Genomic DNA, 17,500 nt, shown 5'->3' with positions numbered 1-17,500 from the left:
ATATTAAGTTGATGATATATTAACTTTTTTCTTATGATACAATTTAAAATAAAAGGTTTTTAATGCAGGCCTTCTAAAAAGAGAAAATGGTTAAGCACTCACTAGAATTGATGGATTTTCAGACACAGGAAGCACGCGGTGAGTCCTTTGAGGGTAAGTGAAAGTGAAATTATACTTATGTACATTATAGTTAGGATGATCACATAATTTATAACTCTACATGTGGTATTTTTTAGAATGAGAGAGATGCTGTTAACAGTTCAGTTCAGTTGCTCAGTCATGTCCGACTCTTTGCGACCCCATGAATCGCAGCACGCCAGGCCTCCCTGTCCATCACCAACTCCCGGAGTTCACCCAGACTCACATCCATCAAGTCAGTGATGCCATCCAGCCATCTCATCCTCTGTCGTCCCCTTCTCCTCCTGCCCCCAATCCCTCCCACCATCAGAGTCTTTTCCAGTGAGTCAACTCTTCGCATGAGGTGGCCAGAGTACTGGAGTTTCAGCTTCAGCATCATTCCCTCCAAAGAAATCCCAGAGCTGATCTCCTTCAGAATGGACTGGTGGGATCTCCTTGCAGTCCAAGGGACTCTCAAGAGTCTTCTCCAACACCACAGTTCAAAAGCATCAATTCTTCGGCGCTCAGCCTTCTTCACAGTCCAACTCTCACATCCATACATGACCACAGGAAAAACCATAGCCTTGACTAGACGGACCTTTGTTGGCAAAGTAATGTCTCTGCTTTTGAATATGCTATCTAGGTTGGATATAACTTTCCTTTCAAGGAGTAAGCGTCTTTTAATTTCATGGCTGCAGTCACCATCTGCAGTGATTTTGGAGCCCAGAAAAATAAAGTCTGACACTGTTTCCACTGTTTCCCCATCTATTTCCCATGAAGTGATGGGACCGGATGCCAAGATCTTCGTTTTCTGAATGTTGAGCTTTAAGCCAACTTCTTCACTCTCCACTTTCACTTTCATCAAGAGGCTTTTTAGGAGAGGGTGGGGAGATTTGGGAGAATGGCATTGAAACATGTATAATATCAAGTATGAAACGAGTCGCCAGTCCAGGTTCGATGCACGATACTGGATGCTTGGGGCTGGTGCACTGGGACGACCCAGAGGGAGGGTATGGGGAGGGAGGAGGGTTCAGGATGGGGAACACAGGTATACCTGTGGTGGAGTCATTTCGATATTTGGCAAAACTAATACAATATTGTAAAGTTTAAAAATAAAATAAAATTAAAAAAAAAAGAGGCTTTTTAGTTCCTCTTCACTTTCTGCCATAAGGGTGGTGTCAACTGCATGTCTGAGGTTATTGATATTTCTCCCGGCAATCTTGATGCCAGCTTGTGTTTCTTCCAGTCCAGCGTTTCTCATGATGTACTCTGCATATAAGTTAAATAAGCAGGGTGACAGTACACAGCCTTGACGTACTCCTTTTCCTATTTGGAACCAGTCTGTTGTTCCATGTCCAGTTCTAACTGTTGCTTCCTGACCTGCATACCGATTTCTCAAGAGGCAGGTCAGGTGGTCTGGTATTCCCATCTCTTTCAGAATTTCCCACAGTTTATTGTGATCCACACAGTCAAAGCCTTTGGCATAGTCAATAAAGCAGAAGTAGATGTTTTTCTGGAACTCTCTTGCTTTTTCCATGATCCAGCGGATGTTGGCAATTTGATCTCTGGTTCCTCTGCCTTTTCTAAAACCAGCTTGAACATCAGGAAGTTCACGGTTCACGTACTGCTGAAGCCTGGCTTGGAGAATTTTGAGCATTACTTTACTAGCATGTGAGATGAGTGCAATTGTGCGGTAGTTTGAACATTCCTTAGCATTGCCTTTCTTTGGGATTGGAATGAAAACTGACCTTTTCCAGTCCTGTGGCCACTGCTGAGTTTTCCAAATTTGCTAGCATATTGAGTGCAGCACTTTCACAGCATCATCTTTCAGGATTTGAAATAGCTCAACTGGAATTCCATCACCTCCACTAGCTTTGTTTGTAGTGATGCTTTCTAAGGCCCACTTGACTTCACATTCCAGGATGTCTGGCTCTAGGTCAGTGATCACACCATCGTGATTATCTGGGTCGTGAAGATCTTTTTTGTACAGTTCTTCTGTGTATTCTTGCCACCTCTTCTTAATATCTTCTGCTTCTGTTAGGTCCATACCATTTCTGTCCTTTATCGAGCCCATCTTTGCATGAAATGTTCCCTTGGTATCTCTATTGTTAACAGCTATGCAAGGGTAACAGGTGCTGTCAGGATTGCCCAGGGCAAACCAGATCCTGGTGAAGCCACAATCACAGAGAAAATACATATTGCTTAAAAAGGAAACAATATAGAATGCAGTAGACTTTTCAACATAAACCAGGAGACAATGAAAAAGTACCTTCAAATTGCTCAGAGAAAATAAAGTTCAACCAAGAATTCTATATCCAGCTAGATGTAAGAAAACAAACAATGTTTGCTCAAACTAAGAAGAGAGTTTACCATATTCATGCTGAGAAAAAGACCTAAAGGATGTATTCAGGGACAAGAACATTAAATATAGAAAATAAAGGAGAAGCAATAAACAATGATGAGCAATTAAATTGATAAATTTAGATGAATCTAAATAAACCATGACAGCTAAAGTTGGGATCTTAGCACACTTCACACACTTCTTAACAACAAATGAATCAAATAAGAAATTAACATAGAAAAAGAAAATATTTAGAACTGAATAATAAAATTCTACACATCAAAGTTTGGGATGCAGCTACAAACAGCACTTAGAAGACACAGCCATAAAAACATGTAGTAGGAGACAGTGGAAAAATTAATGGATTAAGTAACAAATTCAAGATGTTATACATACAACAGAGTAAATCCAAAAAACAAAAAAATAGGAAATCATAAAGAAAGAGCCAGGTATTAACAAAAGGCAAAACAAAGGAATAACAGCAGAGGTAATCAAGTTTGGGTCTTTGAAAATATCAGTAAAATACACAAACATCTGAGCTGATGGATCAAAATATGAAAAGGCACAAATAAATAACATTAGGAGTGAAAGAGGGATGAAAGAGAATTTAAAAACAAGAAAATACCATATGCCGATACATTAGAAAATTTAGATGAAATGGAAATTTCCCCAGAAAAAAATAAAAACTTACCAAAGCTATTGAATAAGAAATAGAAAATCTGAACATACAACTAATCATTAAATAAACTGAATCCATGTTTTAAAAACCTACACATATACACAAATACACAAAGCCTGGCCCAAGTGATTTTACAAGTTAGTTCTATCAAACATTTGAATAACAGGTAATTCAACCTCATGCCAACTATTCCAAAGACTAAGAAAAGAAAGAAACTTCCCCCAACTATTTTGTAAGGTAAATATACCCTTAATACCAAAAGCAACAGCAAGGGAAACACAAGGAAGGAAAATTACAGCACAATCTCACTTTTCAACATAAATGTGAAAATCTTAACGTTTGCCATTCAATATAATACACAATTGTACATTGTACAATACTATGTACAATAACCACCATCAACATAAACCAATGAGGTTGGTTCTAGGAATAAAGGGATGATTTAATATTAGAAAATCTATTTATAGAATTCATAGATCAAACAGGGAAATTATATGACTATTCAATAAACAGAAAAGTTCTTTTAAAAATTCAACATCCATTTATGATATAAATTTTTTTTAAGGTCTTAGCAAACTAAGATTTGAAGGAGACTTTATAACTTAAAGTGCATCTATGAAAACTTTGGAATGAACATCAAGCTTTATGGGCAAATATTAAAAGCATTCCTTTAGAGGCAGGAGCAAGACCAGGAGATCCATTATTTCTAGTCACCATTATTCTGGAGGTTCTAGACAGCGCTCAAATACAAGAGAGAAAATTAAAGCTGTAAAGATTTGAGAGGAAAAAATGAAACATTCACTACAGATTATAGGATTGTCCATATAGAAAATGTAAGAAGCAGTTACTGCCAAACCATAGGTGCAAATAAAAGGGTTCAGAAAAGTGCTTGCTAAACCACCAGTGTGCAAAAAATCAACAATGCTCCTCTAATCAGCAACAGATGATTTAAAATGTCATTTTTACAATTCTATTTACAAAAACAAAAAAAACTGGAAGATACCAAAAATTAATCCAACAAAAAATGCACAAATATCTTTAAGAGAAAAAGCACATAACTTTATTAAAAGACCTTAGGAAAATAAAAAAGAGACATAAACTGTGTTCACGAATGAGAAGACTTGGAGTCATAAAATTGGCAATCTTCTCTCCAAATCAATAAATACAATGCAGATACAAACAAAACGAAACAAATTTCAACTGTGTTGAGTGTGTGCACCTGCACACATACACACATGCCTGCCACCTAACAAACTTATCCTAAAGTTTATAAGAAAGAGTAAAGACCCTAAGTAGGCAAGCTGATTTTCAAGAATGAAGAAGAATGACTTACCCTACCAAATAGCCAGACATTTTATGAAGTATAGTAATTAGCACAGTGTGGTATTGGCATAGGGATAGAAAAATAAACCAATGGCACAGAATAGAACCCAGATACAAATCTAAATCCATGTGGAAATCTCATTTATGACAGAGCACTGCAATTGGGAGTGGGGGCGATGCTCTAGTCAATAACAGTTTTGGGAATATTGGTTACCCAAATGGAGAACGGGGGCAAAATAGATTCTTATGTCACACAGAAGACAAAAATCAATTTCAGGTGAATTCAAGACCCAAAAGTGAAACACGAAGTTTAAAACCTTCCAAAGCAAATATAGCAGAAAATCTTTATGACCTCAGAAAAAGAGTTCTTAAAAGCAAGCAAAAAGAATAAAGGAAAAGATTGTTAAATCTGATGACAGACAATGCCCGTAACAGAGTCAAAAGATGAAACACAGCGTTTCTCATAAAGTTAAACATACACCTTCTCTACAGCCCAACAATTTCACTCTGAGTTATTTACCCTAGAGAAATGAAAACATATGCCCACAGAAAGACAGGTACAAGAATGTTTATAGCCATTTTATCCATGGTAGCCAAAAACTGAAACAACCACACTGTCCATCAACGGGAGAAAGGATAAACATATTGCAGTGTATTTATACAATAGCAATCTACTCAGCAATAAAAAAAGAAATCTACACAACAACATGGATGAATCTTACCACATTATCCTGAGCAAGAAGCCATACACACTCACTGTATGATTATATATAAAGTTCTAAATCGAACATGATTAATACAATATGGTAAAAGATGTTAAAACAGTGGTTGCCTGGAAAGGAGAACAAAGACCTTACTGGGGTGATGGCAGTGTTCCACGACATGATAGAGGAGTAGGTTACATGGTTCCATATATCTGTCAAAACCCACCAAACTGCAGCCATTAAGATTTGTGTGTTTCACTGTATTTAAGAAAAACAAACCTCCCATTCCCCCTAAAAGACAAACTACAGCCTGGGAGAAGATCTTTACCTGCCAAGAGATTCATGTTAAAAATGTATAAAGAACCACCACAGATCAATGAAATCATCAAATAAAATAGGCAAAGGATAGCAACCAGCAATTCACAGAAGAAAAAAAACACATTTGAAAATATGCTCAACCTCACCAGTAGTCATATCCCTTTATCCCATATCCAAGTCATCCCATATCCAAGACAGCACTTCATATTTTTTGGACGCACAAAGATGTCAAAGTCTGGGGACAGTGAGCACTGGTGAGACCACAGAAAAACTGGATTTGGATACCCTGCTCCGAGCATGGGAACGCAGATTGGCGGTATCTGGGAATGGTGAGGATGCTCATACCTTACAGTTCCACGCCAGGTGTGCCCCAGTGATCTTCCGCTGGACGGCATCGGCATCTCTCCCGTGTGGACGGCAGGGATCCTCACCGCAGCACTGTTTATAACCGGAGAAAAAAGAAAGAGAGAAATGAAAGGTGATGAAAGGAAAGGGCTAACAATATCTACTGCATCTATCAGCAAGAGAATAGATAAAGTGCAGGAAATCCCCTCCACGTTGCGAACTTTCAAAGACGTGAACGTGTTTGCATGTACAATCACATCAGGCATGAGTGAAATTGCAGCTTGCCCTCCAACTCCTCTCCTTCAGCTCTACCATCTCCCACTTCCTCTCCCTCCTCCAGTCAGTAACTCTTCTTGCCTGTTCAGTTGATGCCAGCCCTGTGTGCCAGCTGTTGCCTTGTACTACTATACTCTTCAAGGTACTATCCTGTAAGATTAAAAATGTTTTATTTTTGTATTTATTTTTTATGTATTTTTTGTGTGAAAAGTATTATAAACCTATTACGGTACAGAACTACGTAGCTGATTATGTTAGTTGGGTACCTAGGCTAACTTTGTTGGACTTATGAACAAATTGAACTTAACGAACGTGCTCTCAGAACGGAACTCGTTTGTATGTAGGGGACTTACTGTATGGTGAGTTCATATCACGGAATAAAACTCAGTGAAAATAAATGAACTCCAGGGTAGACACAGTGTCAGAATAAAATGTGAAACAAGCCACAGAACATAAACTGTGTATTTCATATACATAAAGTTTAAAAAAAAAAAAAACAGCAAAACGAAATCACCTAGTGTTGAGGGATGCAAATATTTTTTGGCCTAAGTATAGAGAAAAGCCAGAACATCAAACACACAACTCAAGATCATGGTTACCTCTGAGAAGGGAGCAAAGGGGGTGGGATGAGGAAGGTTTCAGATGGACTTTAAAAGTGATGGTTGGGCTTCCCTGGTGGCTCAGTGTTAAAGAATCTGCCAACCAACGTAGGAGACACAGGTTCAATCCCTGGTCCAGGAAGAAGCCACATGCCAAGGAGCAACGAAGCCCATGTGCCACAACTACTGAGCCTATGCTCTGGAGTCCATGGGCTGCAACTACTGAAGCCCAGGCACGCTGCAGCCCATGCTCCACAAGAGAAGCCACCGCAACGAGAAGCCCACTCCCTGCAACGAAGAGTGGCCCCCACTTGCCACAACTAGAGAAAAGCCCGTGCAGCAACAAAGACCCAGCACCATCAAAAGTAAATCAATTATTAGCAAAATTATTTTTAAAAGTGATGGTTATATTCTTTTTCCCCAAACTGGGTGGCGAGTACACAGACATTCACTGTCAATGGGGGTGGAACTCTGGACGGAGTGACAATCATTAACGTGGTGAAGGGAGGATTCCATGAGATAGAAGCCAAAAAGAAGTGGCTGGGAGGGCTGGGGATGTGGGGAGCTTATGGGTAGGGACATGGACCGGAAACCAAAGGACCCCATGAATGGTCTTTACCCTCCTTATGACAGAGGCAACAAGGGTGTCTGCCGACAAACGGGAGAGAGGGGGCCACCGTGTCTCCCCAGCCTGACTGCAAACGCCTGTCCATACCAGTGTCCTTCAAGTTCAGCCACCATAGGAGACAGCAGACAGCTGCCAGAGGGGATGCTGAGAGGCTGTCCCGGAGTGGCCGGAGAAGAGGCAGTTGTTGCTCAGTTGCTCAGTTAAGTCTGACTCTTTGCGACCCCATGGGCTGCAGCATGCCAGGCTTCCCTGTCCTTCACTATCTCCTGGAGCTTGCTCAAACTCATGTCCACTGAGTGGGTGATGCCATCCAACCATCTCATCCTCTGTCGTCCCCTTCCAGGTGGCGCTAGTGGTAAAGAACCCGCCTGCCAATCCAAGAGATGTAGAGAGACGCGGGTTCTACCCCTGAGTCAGGAAGAGCCCCTGGAGGAGGGCATGGCAACCCACTCCAGTGTTCTTGTCTGGGGCAGAGGCAGAACCTGCTTCGATGGATGACTGCCCCTGCGCCCAGTGGCCACTTTACAGTTGGCACAGGCTGCAAGCAGCAGGGCACAAGGGGTCTCTGTGGGCGCCTTCCTGGCGGAGGCTGGGGTCCCAAGAGAGAAGGCCGTCTCAGGTCAAGGGTGGGGGCTCTCTCCCAGTTTCATCCACCCCCTGCCCCCATCCCAACTGGAGCTCCTTCACAAGCAAACGCTAGGAAAACAAAGGAAAATTATCCAGCAGGGGCCTTCCCCTCTGTGGAGTGAGGAAGTCTTGGTCTCAAGGTTAACGGGGAAAGAGGAACTCGCCTGGCTGTGCAGGTCACAGGGTCAGCAGGAATTCTGATAAACAAGAGGGACGGTGGCACCAGAGCAGGGTCGGGGTGGGAGGATCACTGAGATCTGGCCACAGGGTCAAGAGGAGGCCAAGGATGCACCCGTCTCAGGGAAATGAAATGGTGGTCATTTACAAGCACAAGTTGTTTTACATTCCAGGGGAGCTGGCTGCTAAGCCAACTCTTCCTGTAGAAGTTTAGGTGGTGGGTGAGTCATTGTTATAAATAGACCAGTCATCAGAAAGTCATCGGAAAGGACACAGTCCCAGAGACACAACCTTGGAGGGAGTAGAAGGTGCCACATACTTGAGAGCTGGGTTCCAAGAGAAACGCAGAGGGAGCGCTCTGACAGGCTATGGTGGAAGAGGAAGCAGACACTTAGCAAGAGGAAGACGCTGCAGGGGACTGACAGGGACCAGCCTCCCACGTGGCTGAGCTAAGCCCCGCTCACAGCCCACCACTCCCTGGATCAGACCAAGCCATCTCAACTTCTAGAAATTCCTCCAAAGAATTCAGACTGTTCTAGGATCCCAAGAGACCTCATCCACCGAGGCACGGGAGAACAAAACTCTTCAACCAGAATCAGCTCCTTCATTCCCCTACAGTTGGCATGCCTGATGGGTGCTGGGGACACAGACAGCCCCTGCCCTCAAGTCACAATGACTCAGAAATCTTAGGCAACTTGTCAAAGGGGAGAACACCATCAGGGTAACGAAGCCCTAGGCCCAGAGGAAATCTGAGTCCAGCCCGGGGTGGGGAGAGGTTGCCCCCAAGTTTTTCCTGATCCCCCCGAGGCCAGGCTGGGCGCCCTCCTCTTGGCTTCCCTGCACTCCATCAAATCGTGGGTCATGGAAAGCATTCAACTGTCCCGGAACTGGGCCAAGTCCCAAAACTGAGAACAAAAGGAGCTAAGAACCTGGTACCTCCACACCCAGAAGGGGAGGCAGGGCTTGCCCAGGCAGCATAAAGCACGAGCCCCGAAAGGACTCAGAAGCCACGGAATCCACCCAAAAAATGTCAAGGGACAGGAAAGGGGGGTTTCACCTAGCATAATGGAAAGCAACGTGAAAAAATAAAAATGCTTCCTGTTTAGACGCCTGTGAACTGACATTCTCCAATAAACCATGAATCATGGATGATGGCTTCTGTTTCCACAACAGGACTGTAAGCTCCCTGAGTGGGGAGGACATGTCCCCCTCTGTCCCCAGCACCTGCAGGGTCCCAGGTCCAGTAATGCTCGCTGGAGGAACCTGATGCCCAGCTCCCTCCGCTCTCACCTGGGCACCTCACACTGCATCTCCGGTCGGACTAGCCAGCTCCTCAGAACCAGAAGCAGCCACATGTCACACGAGGCATCGACCCCTTGGGGTCTCCCCTCATCCCGGGGCCCCCGGTGTGGGCCTCAGAGTAAAACTCACTTTTGGGAAGACTCGCCCGCCCGCCCTGGGCCTTCTGGCTTCCCCTCTGGCTCGGCCCTCTCCCCTTTTCTGGCCTGAGGACCAGGCCCTCAGAGCCTGGCACACTTTATGGAGTGGACATTCCAGATTTCTTCTGGGAAAGCCAAGGGAGGGAGCTTCCCCCGCCAACCCCTCACAATGACCCACCAGCTGGAGGTCAACAGGAAGCGGCCAAGAAGCCCTGGAGGAGATTCCCTCCTGCAGTGTAGAAAAGCCCCACGCCTATTCATACAGGAGGTCAGGGAGGGGATGAGAGCCCCCGTGAGCTGAGCCGATGGCCCTGGCCTTGGCAACTGAGATGCTGGGGCTGGACGGCTGGTTGGCTGACCCACAGACACAGAGACCTTCCTTGGGTCTTCCTCCCAACACTGCCCCAAAGTGGTTAAGACATGGGAGGGCAGTTCCGAACCACCAGCCCCCTTAAGACACTCCAGTTAGGAGGGCCCAGAGACCCAGCACCCACTCATGTCTCAAGATCCCCAGGGAGGCCTCAGGATACAAGCACATGGCCCCCAAAAGACCTCAAAGGTTCACCCAGCGCAATGGTTATCACTGTGCCCCAGGGAGCCCCAGGACCCCGGACAGGGGCAGCACAGCCAAGACCTGGGCCCCTCCTCCCATGTGGGAGCTTAGCTTTTTTTTTTTTAATCAAATATTTGTTTGTTTGTTTATTTGGCTATGACAGGTGTTAGTGCAGTACACAGGCTCTTTAGTTGTGGCATGTAAACTCTTAGTTGCACAATGTAGGATCTTAGTTCCCTGACCAGGAATCGAACCCAGGCCCCTTCCGCTGGGAAAGCAGAGTCTTAGCCACTGGAACACCAGGGAAGTCCCAGAGCTCAGCTTTGATCTGTTCTCCTTATGAATGGAAAAGGAGGTTACCCAGGCAGGGTTTTGTTTCACAGCTGGGGAAACTGGGACCAGAGAGTGGGGAGGACTGGACCAAGGACACTGAAACAGGGAGTCGGGGTCGGGCTAAGGAGCTGGAGCTAAGTGTAGCAGGCACTGGGGAGCCAGGGAAGGTTTCAGGGAGGGAGTGGCAAGCCTGAAATAGGCAGAGAAGAGACCGACTAGGGGATGGCTGAAATTGGCTACACTGGGAGCTGGGAGATGCGGCAAGAACTCAGGGGGAGGGGAGGAAGAAGATAAGAAAGAAACAGACCTACTCTGAAGATATACTGATCTGGGTCTTGGCGCCTGGCTGAATGGTGCCAGCAAGTATGACCTGGCAGGGATGGGCAAGTGAGCAGAGGGGCCAAAGACGACCCTGAGTTTCTGATGAGCTTGTCTGAGAGGCTGGTGGGGCCTTTAGCAGGAAGAGAGTAGTCGGGGGGCTCAAATTCAGGCAGGTTTGCTTTGAGGAACAGGAAGGACAAGGCCACTGGGGTTGCGGGTTAAGTCTACTTTCCTACGATGGATTTTTTTAAGCTTTTTATTTTATATTGGAGTATAGCCAGTTAACAAAATTGTGATAGTTTCAAGTGAATAGCAAAGGGACAAAGCCACACGTATACATGTATCCATTCTCTCCCAAACTCCCCTCTCGTCCTGGTGGCCGCATAACACTGAACAGAGTTCCCTGTGCTATATAGTAGGTCTTCCTACAGTGGGTTTTAATGTCAGCTAGACAGACTTCCCTGGAGGTCCAGTGGTTAAGACTCTGCGCTTCCACTGCAGGGAGCGTGGGTTTGACTCCTGACTGGGGACTAAAGATCCCACATGCTATGCAGGAAAGCCAAAAATTAATAAAAATTATTTTTTTAAGTAAATTAATTAATTAAAAAATAAAGTCAGCTAAACTTGAGCGCCAGCCCCCAAAGCTCTTCCATTCACTAGTTGTGTCATCTTGGTTCAATTATTTAATCTCTCTGAGCTCAGTTTCCTCACCTTGTAAACCGAGGGTAATAATAGTTCACACCCTAAGGATTATCGACAGGACTAAGACACCACACGTAAAGTGCCTGGTACATTATAACTGCTGATAAATACTTGCTGTTGTTCTTATTACTGAACTTCCCTGGTGGCTCAGACAGTAAAGAATCTTGCTGCAATGCAAGAGACCCAGGTTCAAGCCCGGGGTTGGGCAGATCTCTTAGAGAAGGGAATGGCAACCCACTCCAGTATTCTTGCTTGGGAAATCTCATGGACAGAGGAGCCTGGCGGGCTACAGTCCATGGGGTTGCAAAGAATCGGGTACAACTGAGTGACTAACGTTACTATATGTCAAGTTCTTAACATATATAACCTCATGTCATCCTCCCAGCAATCTGCAAAGCTGTTCTTTTCCCAATTTGCAGGAGAGACAAACAGAGGCTCAGAGAGATTAAAAAAGTGACTCAGGGTCACACAGCAAGCATTAAGGCGAGAGCAGAGATTTGAAGCCAGATGCTTCTGGTTCAAAACACAACCTTCCCAGCATCAGCTGTACCTCCACTGCCTTCCTGGGACTCCAGGGCTCTCTCCCGCTTCTAGAAAGGGGAGAGTCAACAGATGGGAGAGTGGGTGATAGGTTTGAACCTATAGGACAGAATCACCTGGACATGGTTTGGACAATTTCATTTGTCTCCAGTGGACCCGATGACATTTTCCTTTTTTCTGTCTCCCCACTTTTTCTTCTCTCCCATCAATGAAACTGTATTCTCAACTCCAGTGAGTCATCGGAAAATTTAAGTTTAAAAAAAAAATTAAGAGGAACATTGCTCCTACGTAAGCTCCTGCCATCTGTGAATCATTCAAGACAGGTATAATGGACATAATTATAGCTCACCCACAAGCTAGACCCAAAATCAGTCCTAAAGGCTGATTTCAGAATCTAGTGGTTTCCCCAGCAAAGCCCCGGGCAACTCAAACCTGAACTGGTGCTCATGGCCTTGGTCATTTCACTGGGGGCCCAGAGTGGGAGGAACCTGGGTACCATGCCCTGACCCCAGAGACATAGCAATTTCAGAACTCCCCTCCAGCCCCACCCCGACGCCAGCTCCACCCACACCACCTTTCTATCCCCACTTTCTCAGGGCTCCTCCCTCCATTTGAACTCATCCTCCTTCTGACCACCTTGCTTCTTATTCCTTTATTTCCTTTACTAAAGCCAGACCTTTATTCCTCCATCGCTGTAAAGTCATCTGACCTAGCAAGACGTGGGGCGATATTCAACTCATGATACTACAAATAACACCTTCCTTTACATGTCCAGACGGCCAGGAGCTCTATTATTCACAGGGCTTGTGTGGCACTTCAGTGAGAGGATGCATGCAAGGTCCCCTTGCACAATGTCTACATTCAGTAAATGCCAGCTATTATTAGCACTTCCAGCCTCTTCACCATCCTGGGAGACAGATGTTCAGGAGCTCCCAAGTAAGAGGGCCGCCTCCACCCACAGCCTCGGGGCCCCGTATTCTGGTAGCCAGGATAAGGAGTCCCAAGGGGACAAGAGTTAGATTGTCAGAGCTGGCAGGTCATCCATACCCAAAAAGGAAACTGGGCCCCCAGAAAGGCAGAGACCAGCTCAAAGCCACTCACTTGGTCAGTGGAGAATCAGGGCAGGACCCTAAGCCTCCTGCATCCAGGCCTCTTCTCCTTGCACTCCCGTAGACGTGCCCCCTTTCAGAGTCACAGAGATCATGGAGCAAGCTTGATGTGTCTCTGCGATCCCAGGAGATGAGACGAGCTCCTGGGAAATGGGAGGCATTCTGCTTTCAGCTAATTCATTCCAAGATTCTCTAGCTCAAGGTCAGATGCAAAGGGCCTGTGGTCAGTGAGAAGCATGCTCTTGCATGTTAATGCTGGTACCAAAAGGAAAAAAAATACCCCTAAGTCTTCTCAGGGAAAAGCCCAGGAATCGGCCTGAAATATCATCAGGAAGCACAGTTTGAAGACCTCCCTTTCCAACCTGCTCTCCAGGACACCTCTGCAGGGACTGCACCCCCAGACCCATCAGCTCACCACCTCCTCCAGGCCTTGAGACACGCTAAGGTCTCACATTCCCTATAGTCCTTTCCGCATCAGCAATTCAAGAAAGGCCCCTTGCCAGTCTACCGAGACAAAGGCATGGTCCCTCCCCTCCCAGAGCTCATTGGCTGGCCAGTGGAGAAAATGCACAAATGGAGAGGAGACAGGTGTGGGCAGAGACAGTCCAGCGAGGCCTTGCATGAGTCAAAGTAAAAAGATGTCATCCCAAGAGGCATGTGGTCCTCCCTGCTGCTGTGGTCTTCTTTCCAAGCAAATCAGCTACATCCTTCAAGGGCCCCTCCTCCAGGAAGCCTTCTTTGATATAAACGGTGCAATCGCACTCCTCTGAACTTCCGCCCTCCGTCCTAACTGGGCTGTGACCATTCAGCACCTTCCCCTGCCCCATAGCTGGGGCCCTTGACCCACCTGCAGGGTCTACCCTGCCCCAAGCACAGAGCTAACGTCCACCTGAGGCAGCCTCAGCTCCTGACCTTCTGATGGCAAACCAGCCCCTTTACGTTTGCCAGGCTGCCTTTGCCCACTTCCTCCCACAGGAATCCAAGGCAGTAAGAGGCTTAAAAAGAAAAAAAAAAAAAGCTTCCACTCCCTCAGCAGCATAGGGTCCTGGGTTGCAGTGGAGGCTGAGGTTTTGTATCAGAAGGGTCCTGACCCCATCTGCCCCATGATTGGCAGGGAGGAGCAGTGTTCCTCGTCCAGTCAGGGTTCCACCCCCTAGGCTACCAGTAACAAAAACCTCAGCTAACACAGACTTCAGCACATTGAGGGTTATTTTTCTCACATAAGATGTCCAGAGATGTATGCATGTGTGTGTGCTAAGTCACTTCAGTCATGTTTGACTCTTTGCGACCCCATGGATTGTACCCCGCCAGTTTCCTCTGTCCACGGGATTCTCCAGGCAGCAATACTGGAGTGTGTTGCCATTTCCTTCCCCAGGGGATCTTCTCAACCCAGGAATGGAACCTGAGTTTCTTATGTCTCCTGCATTGACAGGTGGGTTCTTTACCACTAGCGCCACCTGAGTGGGACTTCCCTAGTGGTCCAGTGGCTAAGACTCTGAGCTCCCAATGCAGGGGGCCCGGGTTCAATCCCTGGTTGGGGAACTAGATCCCACATGCTGCAACTAAGACCCAGAGCAAACCGGGACTTTTAATGCCTAAGCCAGAGTCCTTCCCAGGCTGCCTCTGGCTGTTTCATTCAGCAGGGACAGAGCCAGAGGTGGGAGCTTGGATACTGAAGCTTGATGGAGCCCATCCCAGCCTGGACTCTTGGGGGCTTTCTGGAACTTCTTCGGTTCCAAGGTAGCTGCCAAAGAGGCATCAGCCAGGAGGGCAGGCTGCAGGGCCCACGGCAGCTCTTGAGAGGCCGGTTCCTACCACCAATCCTTAGGCTGAGCTCTGAATCATAAGTAAATGGATAAAAAGCATTTCAAGGGAAATTCTGGGGTGAAGCAAGTTCATACCAGTTGACTCACCTTGAAACTGCCCTCAAGAAGTTCTAATTAATATCCCTAACCCTCCTAGTTTCAAATGTACTCTCCTTGCCTTGGGATTTCACCCTGTGCTCAAAGAGAGAAAACAGCTAGAACCCTAGAAAGACACATAAAGGCCTCAATATGGAACACTTTGACGTAGTGCATTATGCAATGTACATTTTTTAAAAATTTTCTTTCTTTGTGGCTGTGCTGGGCCTTTGTTGCTACGTGCAGCCTTTCTCTAGTTGCGACGCACAGGCTTCTCATCGCGGTGTCTCCTCTAGTTGCAGAGCATGGGTTCTAGAGCATGTGGGCTTCGGTAGCTACGGCACATGGGCTCATTCAGTCCCCGGCATGTGGGACTGAACCCACGTCTCCTGCATTGGCAGGCAGATTCTTTACCACTGAGCCACCAGGGAAGCCTGTATATATTTTAAAATAAAAGCTAAGAAGAGAAAGCTCTTAGACACTGGAGCAATTGCCCCCATTTTCAAGGTTGCTTCTGTTAAAGAGGTACTAACTACACAAAAAAGTAATTTCACCCAAAGGGATCTGCATCAAAGAGACAGTGCACAATGCAAATTAAATGACAAGGGCTATCATGTTTCACTTACCAAATTAGGCCCCCAAATTATTTTAATTATATATCTGCTGTGGCAAGGAATAGAGCAGACCCTCTTGCATGCTCCTGGTGGGTGTTACTAATTGAAACACACTTTCTAGAAAGTAATTTGGTGATACCTATTGAAAACCTGACAAAAGTTCATATCCTTTGATCCACTGTTAGGAATCCCCCTGCAAAGAAGTCATTCAAAATGCTGGCAAAGAGCCAGACACAAAGAGGTTCATTATAAGTATTTCATAATAAGGGAGAAATATAAACAGGCTAGATATTCAGCATTAGGCGAACCATCAAGTAAAATGTGGGTCACTCAAAGTATTGCATCTTACCTGGCTACTGGAAGTTTTTGTTAACAGGTGGAAGACCCAAATCAAGGGTTATGATTGAGCAGTGATGTCTGCTCCTTGCAGGACTTTGTGAGGAGGGTGGAGAGGAGACACGTGCTACACACACAAACGATTCGGTGGAAGACTTGAGGTCACCAAGCGGGAGCAGGAGGTCACAGTCTCTGGTTTCTGTTCTCAGTTGCAGTATGTATGGATTTCCTTTAGCATTTTTGCCTTCTTCAGGACAGTGCTAACCCACCATGTCTGTCTCTGGACATTCAGATGACTGGGATCTCCTCTAGAACCAGGCTCTTCCCCATGTAGAAACCCCAAGACTGAATGACCTCTCTCATCTCTGTTTGCATGATGATTTGTTCTAATTTTTAAAAAAAATGTCCTATGATCAGTATGTAGAAGGTTTAGCAAGTACGGTGGCGGGAGCGTGGAGGAGTAGAAAAATTCACAAAGCCCACATCCCCTAGCTAAGGGTGGGTCAACAGCTCTTTCAAGGACCACCACCTGCTTCAAGATATTTGAGGAACCCAGGAATCTCAAGCCCCACATTTAGATTGAGTTTATCTCAGATTCTAGAGCCCCCAGGCACCTGCCAAAGAAATTTAAAATCCTCTTAAAAGAAAGCATCATTGTTTTACAAATAATTTTTTCCAACACCATCTCCTACACCAAATAAACAAGGGGCAAGACACCATGAGTGAAAACTGGCAGAAAAAATAGACAAGAGATACAAACTAATAGGGAGCCTGGATCCTGGCATTAACCAGACAGGACCACAAAGTAACTGTGCCTGCTATGTTCAAAGAGATAAAAGCTAAATTTGAAAAGACTGGCCAAACACTTGACATTATAAGCAGTAACATGTCAGATTTGGAAATGAACCAAATAAAATAAGTGAATTTACTAAACTGAAAATATAATAACCAAAATGACTAGGCAAGATGCCAGCATCACAGACTGTCCCTTTCTGGTCTGTGTTTTGGGGCAGTGGAGAGCTGACACTGAGCCAGGGCTGACGTTTACTTCTGTCTCGTGTTGAAGCACGTAAGGTTTGTTACCACCAATGCACCTTGAGTCAGGTCGGGAGATTTTGCTTGCTTCTCAGCCCAGACTCTGGAAGTAGCTTGCATATTAATTTCAAAGGCACACAGCAATTATAGCACCCTAGGGTGGTAACTAAGGACTCTAATTTTGATCCCAATGCAAGAGAAAGAGTCTCATCAGAATGCTTGGCTAAGGCAGGAAGGATGAGATATATTTGAGGAAGACCTCCTTCCAAATGTTTGCAAATTTGTTTTAAATTGCTCAACTTTCCTTCTCAGGAAATCTCATCTGTAGAGCAAGCATGACCTCTCTCTTTGCCAACTTTCCTAAAGGATTACTTAGGCCCATTTGCAGTGGTCATCCCAATGTTACTTATAATGGAAGCCTCCTAAGTGTTCAGCTGTAGTGGAAGGGCTACATTAATAGGGCCACAGCCACTGATGAACCAT

Source organism: Bos indicus, chromosome 19 (assembly GCF_029378745.1).
Source record: "Bos indicus isolate NIAB-ARS_2022 breed Sahiwal x Tharparkar chromosome 19, NIAB-ARS_B.indTharparkar_mat_pri_1.0, whole genome shotgun sequence".
NCBI classification, from domain to species: domain Eukaryota; kingdom Metazoa; phylum Chordata; class Mammalia; order Artiodactyla; family Bovidae; genus Bos; species Bos indicus.
This window is presented reverse-complemented; position numbering follows the sequence as displayed.